The 21,667-nt window shown below is 40.7% G+C and overlaps 1 protein-coding gene across 2 annotated transcripts in view; it reads right to left on the bottom strand.

Annotated features, from left to right (window-relative positions):
* Positions 1 to 21,180, bottom strand: part of fam163ba (family with sequence similarity 163 member B, genome duplicate a) — a 41,142-nt gene extending 19,962 nt beyond the window's left edge. Inside the window, exon 1 of one of the 2 annotated variants that reach the window (XR_009783495.1) lies at positions 20,132 to 21,179. The gene's annotated coding sequence lies outside the window, so the exon portion shown is untranslated. Of the gene's footprint in view, positions 1 to 20,131 lie in introns of both variants that reach the window. The other variant, XM_061734299.1, reaches the window with a different exon arrangement.
* Between the last annotated feature and the right edge of the window lie 487 nt (positions 21,181 to 21,667).

Here is a 21,667-nt window from a genome sequence, read left to right as displayed (position 1 = left end):
CGAGGCCGGTTTTAGGGGGGGCAGACGTGCATCCTGCCCAAACATCAAAGTTATGGGGATCCTTTATTTTTTTATAATTTAATTTTTTTAATAAATATAAAAAAATATCACAGAATATCTGTACCGTTTCGATTGGGTGGGCACTGCGCATCATTTTTAGACACAACAATGAACGCATACCGCAAAAGTTGCATCTCGGCAGAGGGACCCGACGTCCCAGCAAAATGAGCACAACGGAGAAGTTCAGAACAGCACACACACCAACATAGGGTACGCCGTAAGGCTGAACTATGGTTCTGCGTTACACCAACGCAGAATGGTGCGCGTCGCGGCGTACCCTACGCCGTAGGCTACGCCATACCCTACGCCGTACCCTACGCCGTACCCTACGCCGTACCCTACGCCGTACCCTACGCCGTGCCTCCAGAGCCTGCAGGGCACCGCAGCACCGCAGCCACCACCCGCACCGGCGCACCGGCGCACCGGCGCACCGGCGCTCCGCTACTGGGGTCTGCCACGGACCCCCAGTAGCGGACAACCTGCGCCGCAGAATCGCACTTTTGGCTTTTTAGCAGGGCGAGCCGTTACATTCGACGTGACCGCCCGACCGCGAGCCGGCGGTGAAGCCGGGACCGGTGGGGGCCATCCGATGTCAGGCCGCGGTTGCCAATCGGTCTGGAGGAGCAGGGGGGGTTACACTGGGACACTCTGAGCCGAGGAGGACCCGTGGGAAGCGGACACGGGGGCTGGAGGCTGGCTGGAAGCAGAGAGATGTGACGAGTGCGCACACGGGATGGAGGGGGGCGTTGGCGGGACTTAAAATTCTGATTGGTTCTTTCCCCCCTGCCAATCCTCTGGTGCTCTGACCAATCCGTGCCATTCGGAGCGCAAAAAACAGATTGGTCAGAGTTTTTACAGGATTAAAGCTGTCAGAGAGATTCACTGGCTACTCTCAGGATGGAAGGACCATTTCACCCAGTATAACAATAAATGTTTTTGAATACGATTACAGATTATACCTTTAATGCTCAAACTCATAAACTTTATTTTATTTTTCAAATAATAATTAACTTAGAATTTCATGGCTGCAACACGTGCAGTAGAAGTTGAGAAAGGGCATGTTTGCCACTTCGTTACATCACCTTTCCTTTTAATAACACTCAATAAACGTTTTGAAGGAGAGGAGACTAATTCTCTTAGCTTCTCATGTGGAATTCTTTCCCATTCTTGCTTGATGAACCGCAACAGTCCGGGGTCTTCTCTGTCGTATTTTACGCTTCATAATGCGCCACACATTTTCAATGGGAGACAGGTCTGGACTGCAAGCGGGCCAGGGGAGAACCGACTCTTTTACTTTGAAGCCACGCTGTTGTAACGCGTGCAGTATGTGGCTTGGCACTGTCTTGCTGAAATAAGCAGCGGCATCCATGAAAAAGACATCGCTTGGATGGCAGCATATGTTGCTCCAAAATCTGTATGTACTTTTGAGTATTTATGTTGCCTTCACAGAAATGTAAGTCAGCCATGCCATGGGAATTAATGCACCCCCATACCATCACAGAGGCTGCTTTTGAACTTTGTTGATAACAGTCCGGATGGTTCCGCTTCCTCTTTGGTCCGGAGGACACGACGTCCAGTGTTTCCAAAAACAATTTGAAAAGTGTACTCATCAGACCACAAAACACTTTTCTATTGTGCATCAGTCCATTTTACATGAGCTCGGGCCCAGATAACCCGGCGGCGTTTCTGGATGTTGTTCATAAACGGCTTTTGCTTTGCATGGTAGTTTTGACCCGCACTTACTGATGTAGTGACGAACTGTATTTACTGACAGTGGTTTTCTGAAGTTTTCCTGGGCCCATTTGGTGATATCCTTTACACACTCATGTGGGTTTTTAAGGCAGTGCCATTTGAGGGATCGAAGGTCAAGGTCATTCAGTCTTGGTTTCCGGCCGTGGCGCTTACGTGCAGTGATTTCACCAGATTCTCTGAACCTTTTGATGATATTATGGACGGTAGATGTTGAAATCCCTAAATTCCTTGCAATTTTGCTTTGAGAAATGTTGTTCTTAAACTGTTCAACTATTTTGTCACGCAGTTGTGAGCATGAGCATGAACTGAGCATGTTTGGGGAAGCTCCTTTTATACCCAATCATGGTACCCACCTGTTCCCAATTAGCCTGATCACATGTGGGATGTTCCAAATAGGTGTTTGAGCTTTTCTCAGCTTTCTCAGTATTTTTTGCCACCTTTCCCAACTTCTACTGGACGTGTTGCAGCCATGAAATTCTAAGTTAATTATTATTTGGCAAAAAACAATTAAGTTTATCAGTTTGAGCATTAAATATGTTGTTTTTGTAGTGTATTCAATTGAATATAGGTTGAGAAGGATTTTCAAATATTTTGTTTTATTTACATTTTACGCAATTTCCCAACTTCAACTGAATCTGGTTTGTAGGTGGAGCCCATCTTGGGGGCCCAATCTCCCATTCACAGTTCTCTCTGGTTGGAAATATACTTATCACCAGACCCTGGGTTAGGCAGCCTGGGCTCCTCCGCTGATGAAATGCTAGAGTGCAGTCTGTGGAGACCCTCAAGCGACGGAAGCCAACATGGTGTGGATCCAAACGCCACGACCCAACGCTGGAAGCCTCTAATGTACATGCATCCAAAAGGAATGGCCACAACAGAATAGGCTATCAGACCCAGTAGCCTCTGGCACTGTTTGAGGTTAACCACCCTTCCTTTCACCGCAAAGTCTCTACTTTCTCTGGGGACAGAAACGCTTTGAACTGGCGAGAGTCCACAGCGAGACTGATGAAACTTAAATGTCTAATGAGTATCATCCTGCTCTTTTACAGATTTATCTGAAAACCCAGACTGCCCAGGTGTTGCATCACAGCATCTGTGTGATGAGCCACATCCTAGTAGGTGGGGGCTACCACAAGCCAGTCATCGATCTATGTGGATACCCAGATTCCCCCCTCCCTGACGGGGGCCACTGCTGCCTCTGTGCATTTCACAAACACCCTTGGGCTCAGGGATAAGCCAAATGGCAGAACCACAAACTCATAAACTACCCTCCAGGAAAGCAAATCTGAGATACTTCTGATGGGGGGGGTAAATAGGTATGTGAAAATTAGCGTCCCTTAGGTCGATTGATGGGAACCAGTCCCCTGCCCGTACAAACCGCAGCAGCGACATTTATGTTAACATCTGGAATTTGTATTTTCTCAGATGACGGCTCTGAGGGCATGGAGATATAAAAATAACTCTCAGGCCCTGTCTCCCCCTTCTGTGGGATGAGGAAATACACTGAGTAAATATCGGAATGTATTTATTCTGCCATGCATGAGAGAACTGCTTGTGCAACAACTGAAGGAAAACTGACACCACTTTTCTCTGGCCCCTGAAACACCAATGGAAAATCAGGGGTTGTGCATCATGTGAAACATCCTGCTGAACCAACCCTAGAATGGAGCTTGAGAAGGGTAACCCGACAGAGTTCAGCAGTTGCTTCAAGTCTGTCAACTCTCCATCATCACATCCTTCCAGGTCGGCCGGAGAAGTGACACCTCTACACCTCATTCACTACCTAACAAATGTGTCGCTAGCAACAAGCATCAGGTGACCGAGTTGTTCACTCAGACAGAGGGCAGTTTAGCTTAGCAGTCAATAATACAGTTCTCTGCAGGCTTCTATGAGAAGTGAGAAGAGGTTTTTGAATGATGACTGATGGTAAGTCAGCTTTATATAAAGGAGGAGGGGCTTGACTTATGGCGCTTTTATAGCGCGACTTGACTCGCCACGCCTCGTCTCGCTTCCACTCGCCTTGCCCTCGTTTGTTTTTAGACACCCAGATGAGAAGTAAGCGACGTATTTGATTGTGTATCTAAACGGAGAAGACAACAACACTAAAGATGTAGAATATGGAGGAGATGATATATATGCTGCTGGGTCTGTGACTTGTGTTCGATATTAAGTTAAAAAATGACAGTGAAAGAAGCTTCTAGCGGCGACGCTTTTTTTTTTGTTTGTCTCGTTTATGAACATCTGCTCCTCAGAGTTGGATCACGAAACAGACGTTTGTGATGCCATTGCTGGTCGAATAAAATGGAGCCACTCTTGTGCTGATTCCCGCTTCCTGACTGAAACGTCTGACGGCCCCGCCCCCCGATCAATTGGTGGCCTGTAGTGTGATGATGTCAGATGCAAGGCCGACTCAGCGCGCTTAGAACCTCGGCAGAATAGATACAGAAAAAGTATCTATTTGGCACACCTCCACCCGCCTCGATCCCTAGTGTAAAAGCGCAAAACCGGGGCGTCCCGACTCGAGTCGCACTGAGTAGGTACTAGTGTAAAATCGCCAATAGATGTCACAGAAGCTCAGAGAGTATTTGAGCTTCCCAGGAGGGGCTCCTACAGTGAGACAAGAAACGAATGCTATGAAAGAGAACCAGCCCTCTTAATGACTCCTTTCAGTCAGACGTTTCAGCACAAGAAACATTGCAATAATATTTGCCCCACATTTAAAATGTATTTATTTAAGCTTTAATATCTTTTAATAACTTCTTTTGGATGTCTCTAAAAGTACTTCTCGCGCTTATGACACCTTTAAATGTCAGAAAACAAATTATGGCAAACAGTTAATTTCATCATTGTTACAAAAAATATCCATAAAATAACAATTTAGTGAATGTTAAATTAGTAAAGGAGCATGAGGCTCCTTTTAAGAAATGAGACTCTCTAGCGCCACCCTTCACCACGATGGCCGTCGGAGGTACTGCAGCCAACAGCGAAGCCGGCACGGGAGAACGGGGAGAAGGCGCATGCAGCGTCATGTGACGTCACATCCGCAGCCCAGCGCGGGAAATTTGGGCCCGAATTGCAGCACATTTTGCAGCACACAGCCTGTTCAAGGCAACGGAGAGATACACTAGAGGGCTCATTCTTTTGGGTTTGGAACGCTTCATCTGACATTATTACTAGAAAACTTAAAACGTATACGGATTTTTTTCATAAATTCTGCCTCAAGCTCCTTTAATTGATTTTTTTTATTAGTTGAAATAATGAATGGGAGGTAACCGGAGCACCTGAAGAAAACCCACACAGATCCTCCTTCCATCCATTATCTATACCCGCTTTATCCTTTGCAGGGTCACGGGGGTCTGCTGGAGTCTATCCCAACTAATTTTCAGGCGAGAGGCAGGGGTTACACCCTGGACAGGTTCGCCAGTCCATCGCAGCCACACAGATTAATGTTGCCTTATTTTTTTGTTAATTGTTACTCCTGATCTTGGTTTTTCTTATTTTTCTACTGCTGCATTCATGGTGGAGTGATACATGTTTTTAAGAATGTCTTGCATAAAGAAGGCTTTTCTTGATTATTGGAGTTCAGTTCTGCAGTAAAGACTTCTTTTGGTGGTAAGATATCATGTTATACTTCCTACTGTGATGGATTACCCTGACAAGGGAACGTGGCAGACTCACATGCAGCACAATGCCACGGAGTGTTTAGTAAAAGTATTTATTAATGTCAACCTCACAGCAGGCAATAGAGTAGAGATCAGTCCTCAGGATCGGGGTAACGCTCAGAGCCGCAGGAGAGTGAATACCAGAAATAAGCTGGTGTGAGTTTCGAGTAGATCTGGAAGCCGGAACACAGGAACTGGAACGCTAGTCAGTCAGAGGAATCGCCAGGAAGCCCAGGGAGCAGGCAAACAGAAACCAGAGATGCTCAGGCAGAACTCGTGGTCGGGGACAGAAGGCTGAGGTGATTACCAGGACAGAGACGGCCGGACGAACAGTTCAGGTACAGGCAGGGTCGGCAATAGGTGATCAGTCAGAGGAAAAACGCTGGTAAATCAGGCATGACACGAGAACACTCTGACAGTGACTGGCTGGGAGTGGAGTGCTTAAGAAGAAGCCCAGGGCTGATTCCAGGTGTGGAAGGTGGGAGAAACCATAGTGACATGAGGAGGCGGAGCTGGCAGGTGAGTGACAGGTATGGAGCTGGAGTGGATGTGACATACCCAAGTCCTCCTGTGGAATAATGTTCTGTAATTCTTCTGTTGAGAACATTTCTAATTCATTGAGCTTCATTGGCAGAGCACGCTCCCCTTGTTTTAACAGTCTCATTACTGCAGCCAAATCATTAGGGCCAAAGAATTCCCCTTCTTTGTTTTTCTTCTCATGTTAGTATTGGCGCCGATGTGCTGGAGTCATCCACTTTTTAAATCGCCTCCAAAAAGAGGGTTTCTCTTGTGTTTCGTAACTATTCCTACACAGTTTGTTTATTCCTACACATATTCTTTTTCAGTTCTTCCCCAATGTCACCTGGTTCTGGGACCAATGCTGGTTATTTGATGTCGAGCAGTTTAGAGACCTGTTGTGATTCCGAGACTCCTGAGTTTTCTTCTGAAATGACTTCCTGTGATTGAGGAAATTCTTCAGTGACCTCACACTGCTTATCATTAACAGATAGTTCTGTTTTCTTCTTCCTGTTGTTCTTCCTCCTCTTCTTGTTCTTGTTCTTCCTCGTCCTCTTCCTCAATCTACGTCTCTTTGGTTTTTGTCCAGAATCCCTTTCCTCTTTGCTGACTGGTGTCTCTGGCCTGCACCAGCTCAGACTTCTCCGTCTTCAAGGCTCCCATTTCTGCTACTACCTTGTTTGGGTCTTCTTGTCTTCTTGTGGCCGAGGGAGTTTGAATCATTAGTACCAAAGAAATGTCCTTCTTTGTTTTGCCTCTCATGTATGTATTGATGCTGATGTGCTGGGGTCATCCATATATTTAAATCGCCTCCACAAAGAAGGTTTCACGTGTCTTTTGGAACCAGTGTTTGGAGCAAACACTATTTCTGGCGGTGAGGCCCAAGTCTGTACATCCAACTCAGGTGGAGTAAACAAATCCAATTGTGGTAGAAGACATTCTTTGATTCTCTCACACTGGTTATCATTTACAAGGAATTTTGTTGTCTTCTTCCTGCCTCTGAGCTTCTCTGCGCTTAAGTCAGAATGTCTTTGATCTTCAGAGGCAATAATATTTGCCCCACATTTAAAATGTATTTATTTAAGCTTTAATATCTTTTAATAACTTCTTTTGGATGTCTCTAAAAGTACTTCTCGCGCTTATGACACCTTTAAAGGAGCTTGAGGCTCCTTTTAAGAAATTAGACTCTCTAGTGCCACCCTTCACCACGACGGCCGTTGGGGGTACTGCAGCCAACAGTGAAGCCGGCACGGGAGAACGGGGAGAACGTGCATGCAGCGTCATGTGACGTCACATCCGCAGCCCAGCGCGGGAAATTCGGGACCGAATTGCAGCACATTTTGCAGCACACAGCCTGTTCAAGGCAAAGGAGAGATACACTAGAGGAAACATTCTTTTGGGTTTGGAACGCTTCATCTGACATTATTACTAGAAAACTTAAAATGTATACGGATTTTTTTCATAAATCTTGCCACAATCCGGCCTCAAGCTCCTTTAAATGTCAGTTAATCATTGTTACAAAAAATATCCATAAAATAACAATTTAGTGAATGTTAAATTATTAAAGGAGCATGAGGCTCCTTTTAAGAAATGAGACTCTCTAGCGCCACCCTTCACCACGATGGCCGTTGGGGGTACTGCAGCCAACAGTGAAGCCGGCACGGGAGAACGGGGAGAACGCACATGCAGCGTCCAGTTCTGTTTCATGGGCCTGCACCAGCCCAGAGATCTATCCTGGTTTGGAGTCCATTTCAGAGTTATTAGTCTCTATTAGCTCAGAGAACTCTCCTTGTTTGGCATCCATTTCTTTTTCGGCCTTACTGCTGCTAGATTAACACGAGTTAGATATCACATTTTGCAAGTCAAGTTCTTTCAAGTGGTTCTCCATAGAAAAAAGATGTGTGAGAGAAATGTGTAAATTGCTTCTTTATGTAACACTGTTCTGTGATGTCCTGTACGATATCATTAACAAGTTGCTACTCATGGGGCACCATGACTGGCACCACGTTACCATGGTAACAGTGAATGACATGACTACATTGGGCAGCAAACACAAGTGGAAAGCTACAGAAAACAATAATATTTGCATGAATAATGATTTAACCATTGTGTACAAGGCGTAGTGTGGTTACTTACAATTTAAATAAAAGAGAAGCTTCAAATGTTCTTTACCATAGCAAATTTAAAATGTTGGTTTATTTAACTCTATTTTGAAGATGACAGCTATTCATTGTTGATACTCTGCCATGTTCCTGGAGAAGAGAGCAGTTGTATCGCTGTGTGATGTGGAAATCTTTTACAGTGCCATTGTGATGGAAAGAGAACCACTTGTGCAAGTCAAAAGTCACGGCATAATTATAAACTTCCAAGCACCCGAGTTTAAAGTGCATTTCAACCCAAAAAATATTGAAAACTATGTTGTATGTGTGATAAACTTGGAAGACTCAATATTACTGACCCTTACTAAACTCGTGGAGTAGTTTTTAAAAGAATCGAAATTTCCATCGTCCTACTCCGGGGATTCTCTAAAATGTCATGTCATGTTATGTTATGTTATGTTATGTTATGTTATGTTATGTTATGTTATGTTATGTTATGTTATGTTATGTTATGTCATGTTATCAGAATCAGAATACAGAATACTTTTTATTATCAGTGTACCTGGGTACTGTGAGATTAGAGGCAGCATCATCTCTCCAGTGCAAGACAAATAGCAGTAGTGCAAACAATAAGAAATATAAGAAATATAAAAAATATAAGTAATATAAAAAATATAAAAAAAAGGTTAAGGTGCATTTGAATCGTTTTTTTTTTTTTTTTTTTTTTTTTACAGATGACAGTATATACATATGTAGAATATTGTAGAATATTGCACAGAGTCCGGGAGAAAACTCATGTTAAAAACTTATGTTATGTTATGTTATGTTATGTCCTGGATTTGTGAACAACATTGTGCTTTGGAATCGTTTAACAAACGATTATTTTATCATTACTGGAAGGGTACATGGCACTTCATTAATTTAATTAACGAAGGGACTAAATAAAAGCATCAAGACAGTCAGTTTAGGATAAAGTAATCGGCATGTTAATTAGAATCAAATTATACCATGAATTTTCACTGAATAAATTAGACTGTGTGAATTAAAATTTTAGGGGCACCACCTCAGGCATTAATTTCATACACCTGTGATAAAAAGTTATCATTCAGGTGGGGTTTTTTTTTAATTCAGGTGAGCCATTCACAAAGGGTTAATGACCCTCAGTTGAAGGCATGGATAGTGTTCAGAAAGGATTTTTTTGTGTTTGGAGTTTACCGCAACTGCACAGCTGGATACGGTGCGAGCTGCTCTCATGTGTCAGCTGTCTTGTTCGTGCGTTTTTATGACCTTAATCTGTTTATCTTCTCTGGACCTTTAGGAATCCAATAGAAAAAAGCTGTTCACCTTTTTCTAATATTCTGACATTTCGATACACAACAGCTATCGGGCATTATCATTATTACTTGCGAGTGTAATTGCTGTTGTGCATCGAGTTGGCCATACCGCCAACATGGCGTTGTTTACATTCTAGACGTGTTGCACGATGGGAATTCAAATGTCACAGTCCGGAGCTGTATAAGTAAACCTTGGACCTTGAAAAAAAAAAAATTGGCAATGGAGGACTATAGATGGAAGAAGTAGTTTTTTAGAGAAAAATGCTAGTGATAAATAAGAAAGTATCTTCCAACCTGCAGTATTAATTAAGTGACATCCATCCGTTATAAGCTGTTCTTTCTTTCGTAGCGGAATGGTTTTCTTTCTTTTTTTTATCAAGCAAGTGCTCAATCTTCCCACAGCTATAATGAGCAAGAATTGTGAAATGAAAATGTAACGAAACAGTTCAAAGTACAAATCACTGTTGAGCTTTACATCTGTGCATCCAGTTAGATAGGAGGAGCTCACTGAGCTCACATGATGCCTTTTTCACATGGTTTAAAATGAACAAGTTATCTCTGAATATAAAAAAATCTAATTTTATTATCTTTAGTGGCAAAAAATCATGCAAAATCAACAAGGATTTATCTAAAATTACAATTGAGTCTATAGAGATGCCCCAAGTATCATCTACAAGATTTCTAGGAATAATTATTGATGAGCGTTTGTGTTGGAGAGAACAGGTTTTTTGTGTGAGTAAGAAAATAAACAAATCTATTGGCATAATAAGGAAAGTTAGACACTTTGTCTCTAAGCAGTGTCTACTTACTCTTTATTATGGTTTAATTTATCCTCACCTTTCATATTGCAATATTGTTTGGGGGAGTACATTTACAACTACTCTCCATAAAATCTTAATTCTCCAGAATCGTTTTGTAAGACTTGCATCTGGATCTGTCTGGGATGCTACTGCTGCTCCTTTATTTAAAAATCTACAGATTCTTACTATTTATGACATCAACAGTTACCAAATATGCATTTTTATTTACAAAATATTTTTCTCAGAAGGAAATGTTCCTGAGCACTTTAGGTCATACTTTGCCACTAACTCTCAATTTCATTCCTACTCAACTCGGCAGGCCCTAGCCCTACATCCGCCTAAATGTCTGGAATCAAGAAGCCAATTTTTGTTTAGATACAGAGGTGTCAAAGTCTGGAATAGTTGGTATCATATTGCAAACAATTGTAGGTCCCTATCCACTTTCAAAAGTCGCTCAAGAGAACATTTAATTCAACAGTGTAGTCAAGAAAGCTCTTAATGTTCTTTTGCACTTTATATTCTGTGTTGCCATTTGTTCAGCTTAATACTCATATTTTCATGATCATGTGTACAGTAATTTTCTTTTTTTTATCTCTTTTTTTTAATTATTTTTTTTATTTTTATTATTTTATTTCATGTTCTACATGCAATTTTTATGATTTATTTTTATGATTTTGTATCCTTATAAGTATTTTGTTAAATGTTATTAGGTGGGGGCTCCTCATAAGCCTACTGGCTTGCTCGCTCCTCCCTGCACAGTTTCTTTTAACTGAACTTACTTATGTAATGTTCTTTTTTTTATGTTATGTGCTAAATAAACTAAACTAAACTAAAAACTAAACATGATGAATCAGTTAAATAATAATCATACGTTTTTTAGAAAGTCCTCATTAGCTGCTAATGCATAACATAAATATAAAGAATCTAAACAAACTAGTGTATTTCTAACATACAAAGCTTGAATATTGCTCTTCATGGTTTGTTATATCAGCTTCATCTGCACAGCTCTGTCTGACTGTACTGACCCTGGCTGAACTACCGGACTTTTCCTCCTTTTCCTCTTACCCTGTTCCAACACGTCATTTCACCATTTACTCCATGTTCCTGCACCCGTCCCCATGAATAATGACAACTACACTCACATAAATCTCTCCCACCTCATGCCTCTACTGAAGCACAGTTCTAACCCTGACCTTAAATCAGGTGCTAGCAAGATCCCAGATGCTGTCAGTCACAGAAAGAAGGGGAGTTTGGGGTTGGGAACAAAGAAGAAGCAAGGAGAACTTTTAACTGACAGCCATAGACAAAATAATTTTCATCCATCCCACACGTCTCTGCATTGGCTTGGAAATATTCCTGTAATTAGTGGCCCTCTGTGAATGATATATCATAAAAATGGCTCTTGGCTTGTATGAATATAGCACTAAATCGTGACCTGGGGGTCCCTTCATTTAATTATACAGCTCACTAAGTGTCTTTCATCCATCCGAATGACCTTGCTTAGTCGTTTTTCAAGCTCAAATTGCAAGCTGATGTAAAAGTGCTGCTTTGACTCTAAATCTGCTGTGCATGCACTGATGCAATGGAGCATGACTGGCCTTCCTGCTCCACAACATACTTTGTTTTGTTTTAAATAAATAGCTGTCTAAGCTTTCCCATATCAAACCATTTTCATAAATATACTGAAGGAAATTATATCATGATATCATGTCCACTACCAGGTATTTATAAAATAACAATCTAGAAAGTGTCTTCAAGCCTTTTAAAACATCATCATTGACTGCATTTCTGCCAAGACTCACATTAGATTTCATATAACATTTTTTGGATCAAGCATAGTCATGGTCGGCTAGAAACATCATGCAGTTCTTGATTTTTTTTTTTTATTTGATAAATTACAAGGCAATTCAATAAAATCCATAAACTACCTCCTGTTATTTGCCCCCATCTAGCCATACATCTTATTTATGATTGGTATACTTTAGCTTGCTAGATCAATATCGACTGGAACTGTCACTTGTATTGATCCAACTCCACGGAGGAAGCAGTCAGCTCTAACACCTTCAACAGAAAAGTGGAAGAACATACAAGCATGTGACATAGCTTCGAGAAATCTTCTTTATGATTCACACAGGTAAAATCTCTCATCACATCAATATTAGTAAAATCAAAGTCAGGCATTTCTCATAAGCAATTTTTCATGTATATAAGATTAAAACACAAATTAATTTTCATGAATTTGTGTTCCAAATGATGTAAAAATCTGAAAAGAAAAAAATGTACCTGTCTGTCAGGCAGACATTCATTCTTTCTCCTGAATAGTTAAAGAAAAAGAAAAAAAGCTTTCACAAATCATCTCAGAATAATTGCATGTAATCACATTTTGTCAGTCTGCCACTGAACTTCCTGTTCCTACCCTCTGCCAGACCATGTTCTACTCTCTGCTGTGCAAATAATACCATTGTCTGAATACGACAGCCTATAATCTTAGCACCAGGGGCAAAAACTGGATCAGAGATATTTCGGTTCTTTGAACTTCACAGTTGATGAATTGAGGATAAATTGATGTGAAGCCCTAAAACTTGGAAAGCTTTTTTCTCACTTTTTCCAAAAAAATGCTAATTCAGAGTTTTTTAGCCTTTGCCCCTTGTCTTGAGCTGCTTCATTTTAACCTATTTACAGAGAGCGAAATCAAAGCTTAAACCTTTAGAAAAAGCCCCTTAGTCAAGGTCATTGGATATACTGCATAATGATCTAACAATAATTGAGAGTAACTTATAAATCCTCTGCCTTAAAATGGATAAATGCATTCAATAAATCTAGTTTGCCGTGTGTCACTGCCTTAGGCTACTCCTAGTTTGTCAGTCAAATCTGCTCCGGAGAAACTGCAGTTAAAGAGCACACAGTGTACAGCAACACCCACAGATGCATTAAAACATCTAAGTGTGCAGAATGTTATCCATGGAAAAACTAAAGTCAGGACATGGACTTCCAGTACATAAGCATACAGCCCTTCCCTCTGGCTACATGGTCTGCTCAGGGTAATAGACTGCATAGGGTAATAGACTTTGAATAAATGTGATTCCTCCCCTTATGCCTTAATTAGATAAGATGTCATTAAAAATACATTTGCTCTTTTTCCTTGACAATGAGCATTCCAATTTTAGACATCTCTCTCTCTCTGCTCTCTTCATCTGACAGTTTCATACATACATTTGTTTTGTTTTTTTGTTGTTGTTTTTAGCTGTTGATCTTCAAACTGGATAGTTTGAGTTTACTGGTCAAACGCTCATGGTGTCTCAAATGAGGCTGGTGCAATGGTTAAAACATTGTCAAATATTTGAAGCATATTCATATAAAAGTTTTTTTGCAGACATAATCATGAGCTTCTTTTGGACTCAAGAACATGTAATCTGATTGTAAAATCCTCATTATTTATCTAGGATTTTTTATCTATTTCTGTTATATATGAATATATCAAAAAGTACCGTACACAATCTGGACCCATACAGACTTGGCCAGGTGTGAGATGGTTCAGTGGAGGTTATGTCGTATGACCTGGTTTCATCTTACTGTAACCAGGATATCATTGGATTACCAGTGCATGACCCATGAAAAGGAGATGAGATATTATGCACCTTGATGTTCAACTGATGACTAGTGTGGGACTGAACTGGCGTCAGCAGGTAAAGCCGTAGAAAGCTCTTGTTGGAATAGAAATTACAATAACACGCCCCTGGTATGCCAATGATAAATTGTCCTCAGTTGATGGAAAAGATCACTTACTTGCTCAAGTCTTACTTGCTCAGTCAAGGTCAATATCATATCTTTAAAAACTAAAGGTCTAAAAAGGGCTTAATGAAAAGTCTGTGACAAGTTTTGGTCAACAAGTACAACAGTTCCCCTTTCAACCATGTCATTACAGTTCTGTTAAAAACAGCTGTATTTAGGAGGCGGAGTTAAACACTAAAGGTGTGTCTTTTGACATTAGTGTTACAAATTTGTACTTCCCTCTTCTGAGCAATTAACAGCGATAAGATGGGAAACTGGATGCAGTGATTGATATTTTTTAATATAATTTCAAAACATTACTGCGGAAACAAGGGTGCAGACCATTTAAGAGAAATGGTCTGTTAAAAGGTCTGTTGAATTTGAGGTTGCATACAACCTCAAATTCTGTAGGGGTGTAACAATATATCGTGCCACGAAATTTCGCGATACAAAAATGTCACGAAACGTGTCGTGGAGCTGACAAAGTGTATTGCGATATTGGGTTATTAATATTAATTTATTGTGTTGACTAGAAACGTGCATCTGACCACGCGTGACGACCGTGCCTCGACCCGCGGACCAAAATCTTGACATTTACTTTTAGTTCAGTTTGTGGAAAATGGTTGGCCTGGCTTTCTCTTTAAAACTTAAACAGTTATAAAGCATTACAAACTGGAACAATAGGGCAAACGCACAGCATTGTTTTGTATTTTGTGTCTTTCAAATAAAAGACATTTTTTTCCAGTCATATGTTCCTCATTCAAGGTTGTTAAAAAATACTGCTATAATATCGTATCGTTATCGTGACCTCAATATCGTGTATCGTATCGTGAGATTAGTGTATCGTTACACCCCTAGTGTTTAGGTTCCTGTTTTATTTTGAAACCCCGTGTCCTTGTGTTTAAATTCTGTCTGGACTTCCCTTGTTCCTGTCTGCCCTGATCGTCTGCACCTATGTCTCGCCAAGCCTTCTGTGTATATCTTGTCTTGTCTTTCTCTTGCTCCTTGCTGGTCCGTACTGTGTCTACCCCCCCTTGTTTCAGGTCAGGTTTTTGGATTTAGTCATTTTCATGTTCGATTTTTTTGGTAATCCTGCTTAGCAGTGCTTTTTGTTTGTTTAAGTTTGAAATAAACACGTTTTTTAAAAGTCCTGCCTCCTGGTCTCCTGCATCTGGGTCCTATCCTCCACATCCCTGAGAGATGGAGCTCTACAGTGGCTCAGGTCTCCCACTACTCAGATCACAACTTTTATCATAAAGTCCTGCTATGTTTGGGAAATGGAAAATGTTATGTTCCATCTAATTCCATTTGCCAAGTCTGCTGTTACTGCTGCTTCCAAACAACTGCTGGTTAAAATTAAAGAAGAATCTTAAGAAACAGGCTCTATGAAATGTTTTCTTTTTCTTTATACAATCTGAAAATTAATGAACATTCTTTAGCCACAAAACAAATATTCTATAGGTGTAAACGCAGACAAAATAAAGTAAAATCTTGAAATTACTACACATTACATGGAAATGATAACACTTCTGTTCGAGTACTGAACAATCTTCTCTCTACTTAAATCATTGTGTATTAATTCAGCTTCTGGATCTCTGGGATCATGTTGCTATGACAACCTATGTCCTGAACTCGGTTTCAGGTAGGAGGAGACAGGTAGAAACTCTTTACAGTGAACCTGCCAGCAAATCACTTCACGCTTTCTGGAACAGAAAACCCAGTTTCCCCCAACTCAGGGTTACTCAGAGTTTCAACATAACCTGCTTTCTGGAACAGACCCCAGCTCACTATCGGACCTTCACTTTCAACAAAATCTGAACATTTCCTGAATCCACCAATACAAAGAGAGCACCTTAAATAATTCTCAGAGCTGCCATTTCCTACTTGTTAGTGCGTCTTGTTAGCAGGTTGCAACTAGTTATCTTTCAAGAACTTCATTCTCTTCACCTCGCTTGTGGGTTATACTGTACGCATGCGCAGGCTCGTGTTCTCTTTCTATTCCTCCTGTTTCCGCGCAGCTTATGTGTCCTCTATGTGGACGCTGCACAGCACAATGCTCGAATCTTCACAGCAAACCCTTGGAGCTCACTGGAGCTAGTATTTTAATCAGTGGGCTTTATTTGACTTTACAGATCAGTCTAAGATTACTATCTTCCGTCCCTCTTACTGTTAGCCCTAAATTGCTGTATCTGTCAGTGCTGGGTGTTTTACTACTGTGTGCGATTATACCAGGGCATTGAGCCCCGGCAAATGAGGTCTGGCGATGTATGAATAGATTTAAAATAAAAAAGAACGTCAGAAACCAAAGTATTATTAGTATTTTTTGTTTAAAGTTGTGTGCTTTCCTGTTTTCTTCATTATTGCATAGAGTGTATGCCTCTCCTAAAGATCTAGATGGCCGTGTTAACACAGCAGTAAGCTGAATCACAGAAAACAAGTAACACATCAAGCACTTGGACATAAGAAAAACAGATAAAAATGAAGAAACAGGAGACATAAGCTAAAGGAAAAGTGGTGTGCAGAGAAAAAACATTTGGATCAAGCAAAAACGTAGAGGAAAAACAGCTGGGTGAGTGTATATGAAGAGGGAAAGTCCTTGGATGGACAGACAACGTGAAATGTAAGGACGGTTGAGGAAATGTGTTCAAAGCTCCAAGCTGGTGATTATTTTGCAGTTATTGTTAATGGTCAGCACTCAAGAAGCAGCATGTGAAAATGTATAAACTCATCCTCAGTTACCATGGTGATAGTTCTATAACACTCATATTTTTCATTACCATTTCTGTTTTATGAGTGGGTGGTTTACACTTAAAAGTAAACTCATTTGAACCAACTTTAAACACTGAACCCGCTCTATAAGAATCTTAATGATAAAAACAACAACACAATTTACATTGCAGCCAGATAGAAAGGTGGAGATGAGTTACACCACACAGTGAAACGCAAGAGGTATGGGAAGTAGAGACTTTTTTATTCTTTCTAATGTCTACAACTGCTGTGATCAGCTCTTGGGCCTGACCTTGGTGATCTCCTTTGCTCTCTGTTTTCTATTTATTACATCACTTTCAGGAGCTTGCTGACATTTGCAACTTTTTCGGCTCAAATTTAATGTTGCACAGCTGAGCCACATGCTGTAATGACAAGAATGAGGACTCTGAATAAATGCTATGGAGCATGAAGTTGGTAATGAGAATGCCCACAGGGTTTCCTAGAAAAAAGATGGCGAATATAATGATGCTAATTGTAAACTTAGAATTGTCTGGGAAATAAAGTGTCTGACTTTATGCACAATACTGCAAGGCATTGGAGAACACAGACAGGCCATCAGTACGTGCCCTCAGGAAAAATATCATGATTTTGCAACATGAATCTTATTTTTGTTGCTTTAGCGTTTCTTCCTATTGAAACTTGCAGCTTTTTACTCAATAAAACCCAGTACTGATCTGGGAACACAGTAAACAGTGTTTCAGCTCAATGCAGTTAATGCAATAATAATTTTATTCTGGTTCAATATTAAAGGGATTTTTTTCCAAATTTTTTCCTAAGATTTAATTTTTAATGTAATTGAGTTTTGTTTTTGAAAAAAGATGTTTTACACTGACAATATGGAAAAATGGGACATGAGATATAATCTGGCAGATCATTTTAAAGTGAATGTAGAGGTGCCATCCTATCCCCCGGATCTCCCAGAGTAGAATGATGTGACAATAACATTTGTTTCATAATGACTTTTAAATTAAGCCTATCTTGGGAAAGAATGTAATTAAGTGATAACATAGATGCTTGATAACTCACCTACCCACAAAGATGAAAGATATGTGTAACTCGGGGGAACAGCAGACTTCATTCTGCTTATATTTTCCCACAATGGTCTCCCCGTTCTCTCTCCCCACCTCCAACACCCCTCGTCAACTCTTTCAAATGAGCTTCAGGTGTATTTTTGTATTTTTTTTAGAGTAGTGGGACGAGGCAAGCTGACCAATGACTTCTCCACACATATGTGCTGGTCACACTGGCGTCTGAACACATGCATGCGCAAAAGATGTGTGAACATGTTGGGGTGTAGCTGTGAGGGCAGAGCAGAGCATGGCGCCGAGGGGGAGGGGATGAGAGACGGGTGGAGGAAGGGAGGAGCGGGTGGTGACTGTTCAACATGATCAGTGAGCAGCCATGTTCCCTTCCCCCTGCTTCAATCCATCCACTCCACTCTCTCCTCAATATCACAACCCAAGCAGATCCACAATGATTCATCCTTCCAGCAGTGCATTTTAAGGGTAATTAAGCTGATATGTGAGTACACTTTAAATGCCCATAGAAAGGAGAAGTGGCTATGCTACCTCTGTAACTGAATTCACCCTTGATTACTCTAGCACCCTTGAAACCTTCCCTCCTGCTTTTCTCTATCTTCCTCTCCTGCTTTATATGCATTATGATACCTTTTCTAGTCTTTTTTTAATCATCTCTCCATCTTTGAAATGTGTTTTTCCTCAACTACTCATCATGTCTGGTTGTCCTTCAGCTCTCTTTCTCTTTATCTGCCCCTCCTCCCGGTGCTGTTGTACACTGAAATGATGGTAAAGCAACAACAGACAGATGAGAAACACACAGGCTCTCTTTTTAATGCTCCAAGGGGGACTTCAGTGTGTGTTTCTGTGTCTGTATATCTGTACAAGTGTATGACTGATCTCCCATGAGGGCAAGGTTTGTCTGAGGGTCATTGAGGAGATTGCCATGGGAACACAAGCCCCGCCTTCTCTTTCATCCTTGTACAAAATCTAAAACTGCATTATGTGTATTCATTTCCTCTTCAGATTTTGCCAGCAGTAACCTTACAGTACACTGAAATGAAACACGAAGAGCAGCCATACAGTACAACAGTTGTCTCAGGGGCATCAGACGATGGACTAAATAAGATGATAGACCTCAGTCTTCTCTTTGTATGCTTCTGTAAAAATGTGATTGCAAACTTGAAATGAATGCATAAGACGTCAGACATTTATGAGTATTATGTTAATTAAACAGACACACGGGGGAATGTAGTAATCAGCTACTTTATATCTGCTCTGATGATTGACTCACATGCTAATTATTATTATTTCATCTTTGGTAGCTTAAACATTTAGCAGAGCCTGACTTAGGAATGAAATTTGGACTCACAAACAGTGCCAATAGGTTTGGATACTGTAACTAGGGCTTAGTAAATTACAGTTTTGAAAGAAAAGTAACAATTTAATGGTAACAAGCACAAGTTTACTTAAACTCTTAAATCCATTCACTTTAACACCAACATACTTCTCCTGAGTCAAGGGGCTGTCAATGCACTAATTATATCCTGATTCATTTTAAAATACATGCAAAACTATATATTTCTTTTTTTTTCGGCATCATGAGACCTGCAATATTGTTCAAGTTGCAGTTTAGAACTTGCTTACAGGCTGATGTTACAACTTCTTATTACTCTCTTATCCACTAAAACATTTCCAAAACACCTATTGGATGAGGGATTGTATATTTGACTGCATTACCTAAAATAATGTTATTTTAACAACATTTGGGGAAATGTCTAAGCTTTTCACAGCACTGATGCTATTGAGATGCGTTTCCACTCGGCCTAAAAATATCTGGGCAAACAGTTTGGAAGTAACTGTGGCTAACAGTTGGTGACAGAAGCTGTGGCTCACAAGTCTTGCTGTTTTGTTACCATGTGGCAGGCAGCAGGTGCTTCATACATATACGTTTATAAACCTCTGATAACACACATTTACTTGAAATAATGTTAGCTATATGGGATATTCAGGCTGGGGTAAAACAGAGAAAAAAAATCTGAATCCTCCCACGCTTTGTATGGCAAGTGTCAGGATCTGTCCATGGTGCTAGAATGCTGGTGAGCCAGTCACTTTCAAAGATCTATCTATCTATCTATCTATCTATCTATCTATCTATCTATCTATCTATCTATCTATCTATCTATCTATCTATCTATCTATCTATCTATCTATCTATCTATCTATCTATCTATCTATCTATCTATCTATCTATCTATCTATCTATGCAAAGAAAGGCCACTTTTCTTCTTTGGTACTCACACACAGCATGCAACAAATGTAGAACAAAATCCTGCAAGGATCAATGATTACCTTCAGAGACAAGATGAATCATCTGGGTCACATATGGGGCAGTGGTGATTCCTCGGAGCTAAGGTCCAAACCTGGCTGGTTGCAGTTTATATCAACCGCAGTAACAAAGTAAGGAAAGAATCTTTTTTTTTTTATGAAAAAGAAAAATATAAAAAAGGGGGAAAACACCAAAGAACTTGATTTTCAAAAGTTCGTCTAGGGCCAGAAAAAAAAGCCCACTGGGCCGGATAATCTTTAGTAGTTAGTTGAAATAACACCGGGCAGTATGCACTCTTTGGAAAATGTCCACGTTGGTGTTGTTATTCTTTCCCCTTGGACCACTTTTCCTCATGCACTCTTGACAACTGAATGCAAAACATTTTATGAGCAATTCCAGAGCAAAAAAAAAAAAAAACCTACTCCATATTCGAACATGAAAAAGCCGGGTTTTGTGAAATAACAAAAATACCTCTGACAGACGCGCTTGGATAAGGCAGTCAACAATGGACAGGTCCGTGTACCGCTCGGCTGGAGTTGTTTGAACAGTGCAGACTGGTGAAAAATACCACACTCCTACGCACACATCACCATGATCAGCAGCCTCGGTGGCATGTGCGCTAGAGGAGGAGACGCGTTAGAAAACATCTCGCCATCTCTATTCCAGAGCCGTTTGCACCGTCCGAAAAGGTCGAGGTCAGTCGTTTGTCGTGGTCTTGCTTTAGGTGCTGAATAGAATACCGAAAATTATCGGTATCAAGCTATTGAAACATCTCCTCCTGCTTCTGTGTCATCTCTTGAAACGTGAGCTGGCTTGCTTTTCCGTGTTTGCTCGCAAAGCAAAAGCTGACCAGCCGCGGAGAGCGACAAACTCCCCCGGAATAAAGGCGTCTGCTTATTGGCAACGCGATCTCTCTCTGGATTTCCCTGCTCGCAAATTAAATGCTGTTTCTTGCAGAGTGAGGTCCGGTCCGCGTTGCGTGAAGATGAAAAATGCGCTTTTAATCCAGAGGAGGCTCCGTGGCTGCACACACAGAGAGTGGATGCAGCCGGGAGCGTCCAGCATGGGAGATGGCGCTTTAGTCACAGGCTCAGGCTGGCTGGGGTTTCTGCACACAGAAGGGACGGGAGGAATGAGGCATGGTCCTTGGAGTTGCAGGTATTGCAAGGCTGTTGGTAGTGTTAAATCAAAAATTAAAGTTTGGAATAACAACCGAAAATGTCAATAGCCAGTGATGTGAATCAAATGTATCACTTGCAGCAATAATAGTGACTAATATAGATAATGACCAGAGGTGGACAGAGTACTCGACCCCAGTACTTGAGTAAGAGTACAAATACTACTGGTCAAAATTTACTCCATTACAAGTAAAAGTAGCTCAGTCAAAATATTACTCGAGTAAGAGTAGAAAAGTACTTTGCTTTTAAAGGTACTTCCAAAAGTAAATGCTTTTAAATTTACTTTAAGTAAAAGTAAGAGTAAGAGTAAATTTCTTATTTTCCACATCAGTAAATTACTATATTTTTTCTAAATTAATTTAAGGATCTTTTAACTCTTGT

Source organism: Cololabis saira, chromosome 11 (genome assembly GCF_033807715.1).
Source record: "Cololabis saira isolate AMF1-May2022 chromosome 11, fColSai1.1, whole genome shotgun sequence".
In the NCBI taxonomy this organism is placed as follows: Eukaryota; Metazoa; Chordata; class Actinopteri; order Beloniformes; family Belonidae; genus Cololabis; species Cololabis saira.
The sequence above is the reverse complement of the archived record's forward strand: the minus strand, read 5'-3'. Positions and strand labels throughout refer to the sequence as shown.